This window comes from Arachis ipaensis, chromosome B8 (genome assembly GCF_059453495.1).
Source record: "Arachis ipaensis isolate K30076 ecotype BB chromosome B8, ASM5945349v1, whole genome shotgun sequence".
Lineage (NCBI taxonomy): Eukaryota > Viridiplantae > Streptophyta > Magnoliopsida > Fabales > Fabaceae > Arachis > Arachis ipaensis.
Window position 1 is genome coordinate 92,697,523 of NC_142443.1, and position 10,908 is coordinate 92,708,430.

A 10,908-nucleotide genomic window follows, 5' to 3' on the forward strand; every position below is an offset into this window, starting at 1 on the left:
AAAGGATTGGGCACGGAGCTTGGATGATGCTCTGTGGGCTTACAGAACAGCATTCAAGATCCCTATAGGGACCTCTCCATACCAACTCGTGTATGGTAAGGCATGTCACCTGCCCGTGGAACTGGAACATAAGGCCTACTGGGCAACCAGATTCCTAAACTTTGATGCCAAATTAGCAGGAGAAAAACGATTGCTCGAGCTAAATGAGCTAGAGGAATTTAGATTCACAGCTTTCGAAAATGCCAAGCTTTATAAAGAGAAATCAAAAAAGTGGCATGACAGAAAGCTGTCATCTAGAATCTTTGAACCAGGACAGAAGGTTCTGTTGTTTAACTCTAGACTCAGGTTATTTCCCGGGAAACTGAAATCCCGGTGGAGGGGACCATACGTGATTACAAGTGTATCACCATATGGTTATGTGGAGCTTCAAGATATTGATTCTGATAAGAAGTTCATTGTCAATGGACAGAGAATCAAGCACTATCTTGAGGGCAACATTGAGCAAGAGTGCTCAAGGCTGAAGCTAGATTAAAAGCTCAGCAAGGTCCAGCTAAAGACAATAAAGAAGCGCTTGCTGGGAGGCAACCCAACCATGGGGCAACAATCCTCTAAGCATTTTTCCCTATTTTTATTTTTATTTGTTTATATAAAGTTCACTGACACTAAGGTGAGGAATCATTTGTATAAGTCCACAGAGTTACAGAAGGACTCGGCACACAAAACAAGGAAAAAGAGCTCACTGGCAAGAAACGCCAGTAAAAGTGTATTTTGGGCGTTCAACGCCCAAAATGGGCATCCACTGGGCGTTGAACGCCAGTAATGGTAGCAATCTGGGCGTTCAACGCCAGAAATGGGCATCCACTGGACGTTGAACGCCAGTAATGGCAGCAGCTGGGCGTTGAACGCCCAGGAGAGCAGCATTTGGGTGTTGAACGCCCAAAACAGGCAGTGTTTGGGCGTTCAAACGCTAGGAGGGCAGAGAGGAGACAAAACTCATTTTTATTCAAATTTTTTCATTCTAAATCTTGATTTTCATACTTCAATACATGATTTCTTACATAAACATGTTAAGAACCCTGATTTTTAAAATCCCTAATTTCTAAAAACCCTACCTTAAAAATATCAAATGTATTTTAATCCATAAGCACCAGGCCTCTTTGCAAATTCAATCCAACTCTTTTCAAAAATTTTTTTTTAGAAATCTATCTTTTCAACTCATCAATATCTTTTTCAAAACCTCCACTTTATCTTTTTCAAAAACTAAATCTATCTTTTTCAAAAATCTTTCATATCCTCTCAATTTTAAACTATATCTTCTCTTATCATATCTTCTATCTTATCTTTTCCCAAATAAATCTTTTTATCATATCTTTATCTCTTTTTTTTCGAAAACCCACCCTCCCTCCCTATAAATTTGAGTTCGGCCTCCCTCCCCTCCCATCAACAATTGCACCTAGCTCTTCTTTTATCCATCTCCTTTCTTTTCTTTTGCTTGAGGACAAGCAAACCTCTAAGTTTGGTGTGTTTATCCGTGATCACTAATATCATGGCTCCCAAAGGAAAACAACCCACTCCAAGAGGCAAAAAAGAGAGCGTTCCAAAATCACTTTGGAATCAAGGGAAGTTCTTATCTAAAGAACATTCGGACCATTATAACAAAATAATGGGTCTGAGATCAGTGATTCTGGAAGTTAGATTCGATCTGAAAGAAGATGAATATCCGGAGATCCAGGAGCAAATTCGAATCAGGAACTGGGAAGTCCTAGCTAATCCTAAAACGAAAGTGGGAAGGAATATGGTCCAGGAGTTCTATGCCAATATTTGGCAGACTGACAAGCAAAAATTATCTGGAACTGCTTTCTATGAATATCGGACCATGGTCAGAGGAAAGATTGTTCATACCATCCCTGATAAGATCAGAGAGATCTTAAAGCTACCTCAGCTGAAAGATGATCCAGACTCCTTCAACAGGAGAATGATGAGAACAGACAAGGGCCTGGATAAGATTCTAGAGGACATATGTATCCCTGGAGCCAGGTGGAACACCAACACAAAAGGTGTCCCAAATCAACTCAAGAGAGAGGATCTCAAACCAGTCGCCAGAGGATGGCTGGACTTCATTAGGCATTCTCTGTTGCCTACTAGCAACTGTTCTGAAGTCACAGTTAAAAGGACAGTGATGATCCATTGCATCATGATGGGAAAAGAAGTGGAAGTCCATCAGCTGATCTCAGCTGAACTCTACAAAATTGCTAACAAAAATTCTAAAGAGGCCAGGTTGGCCTATCCAAGCGTGATATCGCTGCTCTGCAAGGATGCTGGAGTAAGGATGGGAATAACTGAGTACATCTCAGTTGAGAAGCCAATCACCAAGGCATCAATGGAAAAACAACAAGCACAGGATGATCCCATCAAAAAGAAAACGCAGGAATTCCTCCCAGAAATCCCTCAATCTGAATATTGGGAGTATCTTGAGACGTCTGTTACCAAGATACGAGAAGCTATGGAATAAATCATAAAAGAACAAAAGGAACACAGTCAAATTCTTACCTATATGTTTAAAGAACAAGAGGAGCAAGGGCGTGACTTAAGGGACTTGAAGCGCCAGAAGTTATCTCTTGCAGGACCAAGCACCCCAAAGATCAGAGGAACCCCCGTTCTCCCAGAATAAAGGTTGTTAATTTCCAATTTCTGCCTTAATTCTGTGATAGTGTCCTTATAGAAGTTTACCTTAGGAGTCATATAGTAGTAACTAGTGTCTATTTTGATTTTATCTCCAATTAAGCTATAGTTTATTTTTCTCATCATCAGCAAACATGAATAAAATAGTAGATCTTTTGAATAAGAGGCAATAAAATTTTGAGTTATAATAAGAGAAATTCTAATTAGTTAATTGTGGTGGCAATGCTTTCTGTCTTCTGAATGAATGCTTGAACAGTGCATATGTCTTTTGAATTTGTTGCTTAAGACTGTTAAATATGTTGGCTCTTGAAAGAATGATGAACATGAGACAGTTATTGATAATCTGAAAAATCATAAAAATGATTCTTGAAGCAAGAAAAAGTAGCAAAAAAAAAAAGAGAGAAAAGAAAAGCAGAAAAAGCCAATAGCCCTTAAAACCAAAAGGCAAGGGTAATAAAAAGGATCCCAAGGCTTTGAGCATCAGTGGATAGGAGGGCCTAAGGGAATAAAATCCTGGCCTAAGCGGCTAAACCGAGCTGTCCCTAACCATGTGCTTGTGGCGTGAAGGTGTCAAGTGAAAACTTGAGACTGAGCAGTTAAAGTCAAGGTCCAAAGCAGAAAGAAGAGTGTGCTTAAGAACTCTGGACACCTCTAATTGGGGACTTTAGCAAAGCTGAGTCACAATCCAAAGGGTTCACCCAATTATGTGTCTGTGGCATTTATGTATCCGGTGGTAATACTGGAAAACAAAGTGCTTAGAGCCACGGCCAAGACTCATGAAATGGCTGTGTTCAAGAATCATCATACTGAAATAGGAGAATCAATAACACTATCTGAATTCTAAGTTCTTATAGATGCCAATCACTCTGAGCTTCAATGGATAAAGTGAGATGCCAAAACTGTTCGGAAGCAAAAAGCTGCTAGTCCCGCTCATCTAATTAGAATCTGAGCTTCACTCAAAAACTCTGAGATATTATTGCTTCTCAACCTATTAGTCTTCTATTTTATTTGTCTAGTTGCTTGAGGACAAGCAACAGTTTAAGTTTGGTGTTGTGATGAGCGGATATGTTATACGCTTTTTGGGGTTAATTTCATATAGTTTTTAGTATGTTCTAGTTAGTTTTTAGTTTATTTTCATTAGTTTCTAGGAAAAATTCATATTTCTGGACTTTACTATGAGTTGTGTGTTTTTCTGTAATTTCAGGTATTTTTCTGGCTGAAATTGAGGGAGCTGAGCAAAAATCTGATTCAGGCTGAAAAAGGACTGCTGATGCTGTTGGATTCTGACCTCCCTGCACTCAAAGTGGATTTTCTGGAGCTACAGAACTTGAAATGGCGTGCTTCCAATTGCTTTGGAAAGTAGACATCTAGGGCTTTCCAGAAATATATAATAGTCCATACTTTGCTCAAGGATAGATGACGTAAACTGGCGTTCAACACCAGTTTTCTACCCAATTCTGGTGTCCAGCGCCAAAAAAGGATTAAAAGTTGGAGTTCAACGCCAGAAATGGATCTCTATACCATCTGTTATAGTTTACTCAATTTCTGAAAACCTAGGCTACTAGTTTAGTATTTAAACAACTTTTAGAGACTTATTTTGGATCTCATGACATTTTAGATCTAAACTTTGTACTCTTTGACGGTATGAGTCTCTAAACTCCATTGTTGGGGGTGAGGAGCTCTGCTGTGTCTCAATGGATTAATGCAAGTATTTCTGTTTTCTATTCAAACATGCGTGTTCCTATCTAAGATATCCATTCGCGCCTAACTATGGAGAAGGTGATGATCAGTGACACTCATCACCTTCCTCAATCCATGAACGTGTGTTTGACAACCACCTCCATTCTACATCAGATTGAATGAATATCTCTTAGATTCCTTAATCAGGATCTCCGTGGTATAAGCTAGATTGATGGCAGCATTCATGAGAATCCGGAAAGTCTAAACCTTGTCTGTCGTATTCCAAGTAGGATTCAGGGATTGAATGACTGTGACGAGCTTCAAACTCGCGAGTGCTGGGCGTAGTGACAGACGCAAAAGGTGGGTGAACCCTATTCCAGCTTGATCGGGAACCTCAGATGATTAGCCGTGCTGTAACAGAGCATTTGGACCATTTTCACAAGAGGAGGGGATGTAATCATTGACAACGGTGATGTCCCAACACACAGCTTGCCATAGAAGGACGTGCGTGCATGAATCAGTGAACAGAGGAAAGCAGAGATTCAGAAGACAAAGCATCTCCAAAACTCCAACATATTCTCCATTACTGCATAACAAGTAACTTTTAACCCATGCTCTCTTGTCCATTCGCAATTCAACTAATAAATATAATTGACTTCCTGACTAAGAATTGTAAGATAACCATAGATTGCTCCAAACCAACAATCTCTGTGGGATTCGACCCTTACTCACGTAAGGTATTACTTGGACGACCCAGTGCACTTGCTGGTTAGTGGTACGAGTTGTGAAAAGTGTGATTCACAATTCGTGCACCAGCCCCCCTTTTTTTTATTATACAGTTATGTAGTATGCAATGCTGATGCAAATGCTATGAATAACATTCAGGTTGAATGAAAATAATATAATATAAAAACAAACAATACGAAATAAAACTGAAAAAGAAACGACCATACCGTGGTGGGTTGTCTCCCACCTAGCACTTTTAGTTGAAGTCCTTAAGTTGGACATTGGATGAGCTTCCTGTTATGGTGGCTTATGCTTAAATTCATCCAGAAATCTCCACCAACGTTTGGAATGCCAACAGCCTCCTGGGTCCTAAACTAGGCATGTGAAGCTTTTGAGCAGCTTCAGACAGGTTCTCAGGCTCCCAGGGTGACGAATGTCAGGATAGATTCCAGGATCCCAAACCTTGCTTTTAAATCCGCCTTTTTCTTGATCTATATGCTTCCATCCGGGCGGTTTAGAAATTGTATTCTCACCAAGATGACCAAACGTCTTCCGTGACCCATTCAATTAAACTTGATACCAATCCTTGCACTTTGAATTGAAGTGTGGAACCTTATTGAATTTTGTACACCAGCTCCGAGTGCGAGCCATTTCCCTCTTACTCTTAAAGCCGCAGAGAGCTCTAAGCTGGCCATCTGTTTCAAGCAAACCATATTCAAGTGGAAAAGTAAAGATAAAGGTTAAGGATTGTACCCACTTGAAGCTTGTATTAGGTGGTAATGGCCTTGTGATAGGTGTTTCCAGTAGTTCTGTAAGTTCTACTCCCTTGTAATCTTCTGCGAATTCCTCCACTTCTTTGCAAAATTCTTCAGCTGCAACTACGTCCTGATAAAAGTCTTCTATGTTTTCCTCATCACTTAAGTCATACGTTGGAGGTTGAGAGAAATCTACCTCGACGTCATCTTCGTATTCACTTGGGTAAGGTTCTTCAGGCTCAAGGAATTCAGTTGCGGATGTGAGTTCGTGACTAGGAGAGCTTGATTCAAGATCGTCACTGGCCATTTAATCAACTTCTTGGTCTGTACCGTCCAATTTTTCACAAGGATATGCTGTGGAGGTTGTGCACTGTCCTCCTTGGCATCAACTTCGGACTTCTCAGCGGAATTATTTACGGTTCTTGATTCCCATGGAGGTTCAGCATCTCCTAAATCTTCAAGCACTTCCTCCTCTATAAATATCATGGCTTCCTCTACTCGTTCCAGTACAAAGCCATGCTCCTCATTGTCCACCGAGGTCTCTAGTGTCTCCTTCATGCTACGATCTTCTTTTGATTCTCCACATGCAGCCATGGGAGTACCTTGAGTTCTCAGATGTTGGGAAGCTATTAAATTTACTACCTTAGTTACGGCAGTAGTGAGTTCTAGTACGCCTTTTTCTATCTTTGCTTGCCCTTGAAGAAGAACACGAATTTTGTCATTCACTGGAGGTTGGGGTGGGTGTGAGGTTTCATTGGTTGGGGGAGAGGGTTCAAAATAAGAATGTGGTAGTTCTTGGGAGTAATGGGATTGGGATTGTGGTAAATAAGGATCATACGGTGGTGAATGGTGAAAAGGAACTTGTGAGTGTGGTGGTTCAAATCTGCGTTGAGAAGATGGTCTATAAGCACAGGGTGGGGCTTGTTGGTAGTTACAAGGTTGTCCACCATATCTATTAGCTTGGTATGCATTGTATAGTGGTCCTTGTCTGTGATACTGTGGAGGGCGTTGTTGCCTAAAGGGTTGATCAAGTCCTTGTGGCTCCATCCATCTTTGATTGCTCTGACCTTGATGCATGTTCTTGCTATAGCTTTCATTCTCCTCAACAATATTAGAACCAAACTCAGAGCGAGAGGGGTGAGAATTCATAGTAGCTAATAAAAATAAAAATAAAAAGGGAAAAACAAAAACAAATAAACAAATAAAGAAAAATATTTACAATAACCAATAATAAGGCACACGTTTGCAGTTCCCCGGCAACGGCGCCATTTTGAAGAGAGAACTTTTGGGTGGTCTAGAATTCAGAATAAATTCCCGTTGCAAGTATAGCTTCTAAACCAACAAAAGTCCTTTCTTACAAACGTTTTGGTTGTTACAAGTAACAAACCCCTTTTAAATTGATAACCGAAGTATTTAAACCTCGGGTCGTCTTCTCAAGGAACTGTAAGGAGGTATGTTCTTATTATTGGTTGAGTTTTGTAAATTGGGGTTTCAAGAGTAAGGAACAAGTAATTTTAAATGACAAGTAAAATAAATAAATAACTATAAAATAAACTCTTGGCAAGGTATGAAAATTCAGATGTCCTATCCTAGTTATCCTTATCAATGGTGATGAGAATTATATTTTGCTATCCACTAAGTCAACCTCTAACTATGAAGGTAAGTCGAGTGGATAAATCAATTTAACACCTAAAGTCTTAGTCAATTCCTAAGGAAAGACTAGAGTTATAGGGATTTAAATCAATCAGCAAGGATAACAATTATCAATCACGATGAGTTTGACAACTCAAGAGTTACTAATTAATCAACCAAAGCCAAAAGGGGAAAATATAAATTATTAATATAAATAAAGGAAAGCAATCATAATTCTGAAATACCTCAAATTATATTAAATAGAAAATCGAATCTAAACATGAATGGTTCATAAGCCAATTTGGCAACAAAAGTAATTAAAGAAAAGCATTAAAGTGTCTGAAAGTAAAAGAGAAATATAAAGTAAAAGGAATATTGAACCTGATAAAGAGTCGGAATACTAAATCGAAATAATAAGAAATCCTAATCCTAAAACCTAAGAGAGAGGAGAGAATAATTATTTTTAAGCATAGGAAACATGTATTTCACATATATCACATAATAAGGAAGGGAAAGTGAAACCATGCAATTTACATGAATAAGTGAGTGAAGGATTGAATAAATCACCTAAATTGAGCACAAAATATATCATAAAATATGGGTTTATCACCCACCCTGACAAAATAAGGGAGATCTTCAAGCTGCCTCAACTGCAAGATGACCCAGACTCCTTTAATAGGAGAATGATGAGACCAAATCAGAGCTTGGACAAAATCCTAGAGGACATATGCCTCCCTGGAGCCAAATGGACAACCAACACAAAGGGTGTCCCAAACCAACTCAAAAGAGGAGATTTTAAACCAGTCGCTAGAGGCTGGCTGGACTTCATTGGGCGCTCTATACTGCCCACTAGCAACTGCTCTGAAGTCACCATCAAAAGAGCAGTGATGATTCATTGCATTATGCTTGAAAAAGAAGTGGAAGTTCATCAGTTGATTTCTTGTGAGCTTTACAAAATTACAAACAAGAACTCCAAAGATGCCAAATTAGCTTATCCAAGTTTGATCTCTCTGTTATGCAAAGATGCTGGGGTAAAAATGGGAGTAGATGAGTATATCTCAATTGAGCAACCAATCACAAAAAAATCAATGGAAAGACAAGTGCAGGACGACCCCATCAAGAGGAGAGCACAGGAGTTCCTCCCGAAAATTCCTCAAATTGAATACTGGGAGTGCCTAGAAGCATTTGTCACCAAGTTGCAAGAAGCTGTGGACCAACTGAAGGAAGAACAGCAAAATCAAAATAGCATGCTCTGCAAACTGCTTAGGGAACAAGAAGAGCAAGGGCGTGAACTGAAAGAGCTGAAGCGCCAGAAGCTATCTCTTGAAGGCCAAGAACCCCACAGACTAAAGAGGCATCTACCTCCCAAAGCAAAGGTTGTTGAGTCCTAACTCTGTGATAACCTTTTATCTATTTTAAAAGTCCATGAGTATTAGAATTAGAGTCATTTGTCTTTATATCTTTAATTTCCTTTCTTTTATTACTAATTGTTTGCTTTTTATGCCTATTTTATATTATTTCTATTAAATAATGAATAAAGATTAGAGTCTATGCCTTAAGGTTATGAATGTCCTATGAATCCATCACCTTTCTTAAATGAAAAATGTTTTAATTACAAAAGAACAAGAAGTACATGATTCCGAATTCATCCTTGAAATTAGTTTAATTATTTTGATGAGGTGACAATATTTTTTGTTCTCTGAATGAATGCTTGAACAATGCATATGTCTTTTGAATTTGTTGTTTATGAATGTTAAAATTGTTGGCTCTTGAAGAATAATGAAAAAGGAGAAATGTTATTTGATAATATGAAAAATCATAAAATTGATTATTGAAGCAAGAAAAAGCAGTGAATAAACAAAAGCTTGCGAAAAAAAAGTGAAAAAAAAAAGAGAGAGAGAAAGAAAAAGAAAAAGCAAGTAGAAAAAGTCAAAAGCTCTTTAAACCAAAAGGCAAGAGCAAAAAGCCAATAACCCTTAAAACCAAAAGGCAAGGGTAAAAAGGATCCAAGGCTTTGAGTATTAATGGATAGGAGGGCCTAAAGGAAATAAAATGATGGCCTAAGCGGCTAAACCAAGCTGTCCCTAACCATGTGCTTGTGGCGTGAAGGTGTCAAGTGGAAACTTGAGACTGAGCGGTTAAAGTCGAGGTCCAAAGCAAAAACAGAGTGTTCTTAAGAACCCTGGACACCTCTAATTGGGGACTTGATGCCAGGGTATTTTGGCCATTTTGGCCATACATTGTGCACTTTACATGATTTCATGAGAATTTTGCATGAATTAGATTACAAATTGGATGATGCATGTCTCATGATGTGGATTAGAATTTTGATGCACTTTATTGCTTGATTTCAGGACAAAGGAAGCAAGAAAGAACCACGTTAGCAGCCACGTTAGTCTAACTAACGTGACCACCAACGTGGAATGGGAGCTAGCTTGCAACGTTAATGAGAAAAGTAATCGCCAATAACGTCCTCAAAGCCATCATAGCCCACGTTAAGAGTCACATTAACTAAGTTAACGTGAACTCTAATGTGGAAGAAAGAAAGTGGAGCCAACGTTAGTGACACTCACCTTTGTCACTAACGTTGGACCAAGCTCATAAGTGGCCACGTTAAGAGCCACGTTAACTCAGTTAACGTGGACTCTAACGTTGGGAAGCAAAAGAGAAGCCAACGTTAGTGACACCCACCTTTGTCACTAACGTTGGCCAAGCTACAATGAGCCATGTTAGTTGCCACGTTAACTTAGTTAACGTGGAAGCTAACGTGGAGAAAGCAAGTGATCGCCAATGTTAGTGACACTTACCTTTGTCACTAACATTGGAATGAGCCACAATGAGCCACTATGAGCCACGTTAACTCCCACGTTAACTTAGTTAACGTGGAAGCTAACGTTGAGGATAGGATGATGAGCCAACGTTAGTGACACTCACCTTTGTCACTAACGTTGGAGATGGCTATCATTACCACGTTAGAAGCCACGTTAACTTAGTTAACATTGACTCTAACGTGGGAAGTAGGGGCACCTTGGAACGTTAGTGACAAAGGTAAGTGTCACTAACATTCTCGAAGAATTGGCAAGCCTACGTTAAGAGCCACGTTAACTAAGTTAACGTGAACTCTAACGTAGGGGGAGGGAGGACTCTCAACGTTATTAGAAAAGGTGAGCCCCAATAACGTGTGCGAAGGATCAGGAGGCAACGTTAGTGGTCACGTTGATGCCACTAACGTTGAAGTTAACGTGGATCATCCCTGGGTGAGGAACGTTAGTGAAAAAGGTGATTGTCACTAACGTTCTCGAACCCACACTCTCACTTAACGTTAACGCCACTAACGTTCTGAGCTAAAGACCCTGCCTACTTCACACTTTCTCTTTGCAAGTAAAGCTAAGCCCACTGCGGAAGATAACTGCTTCAAACTCAAGATCCAAAG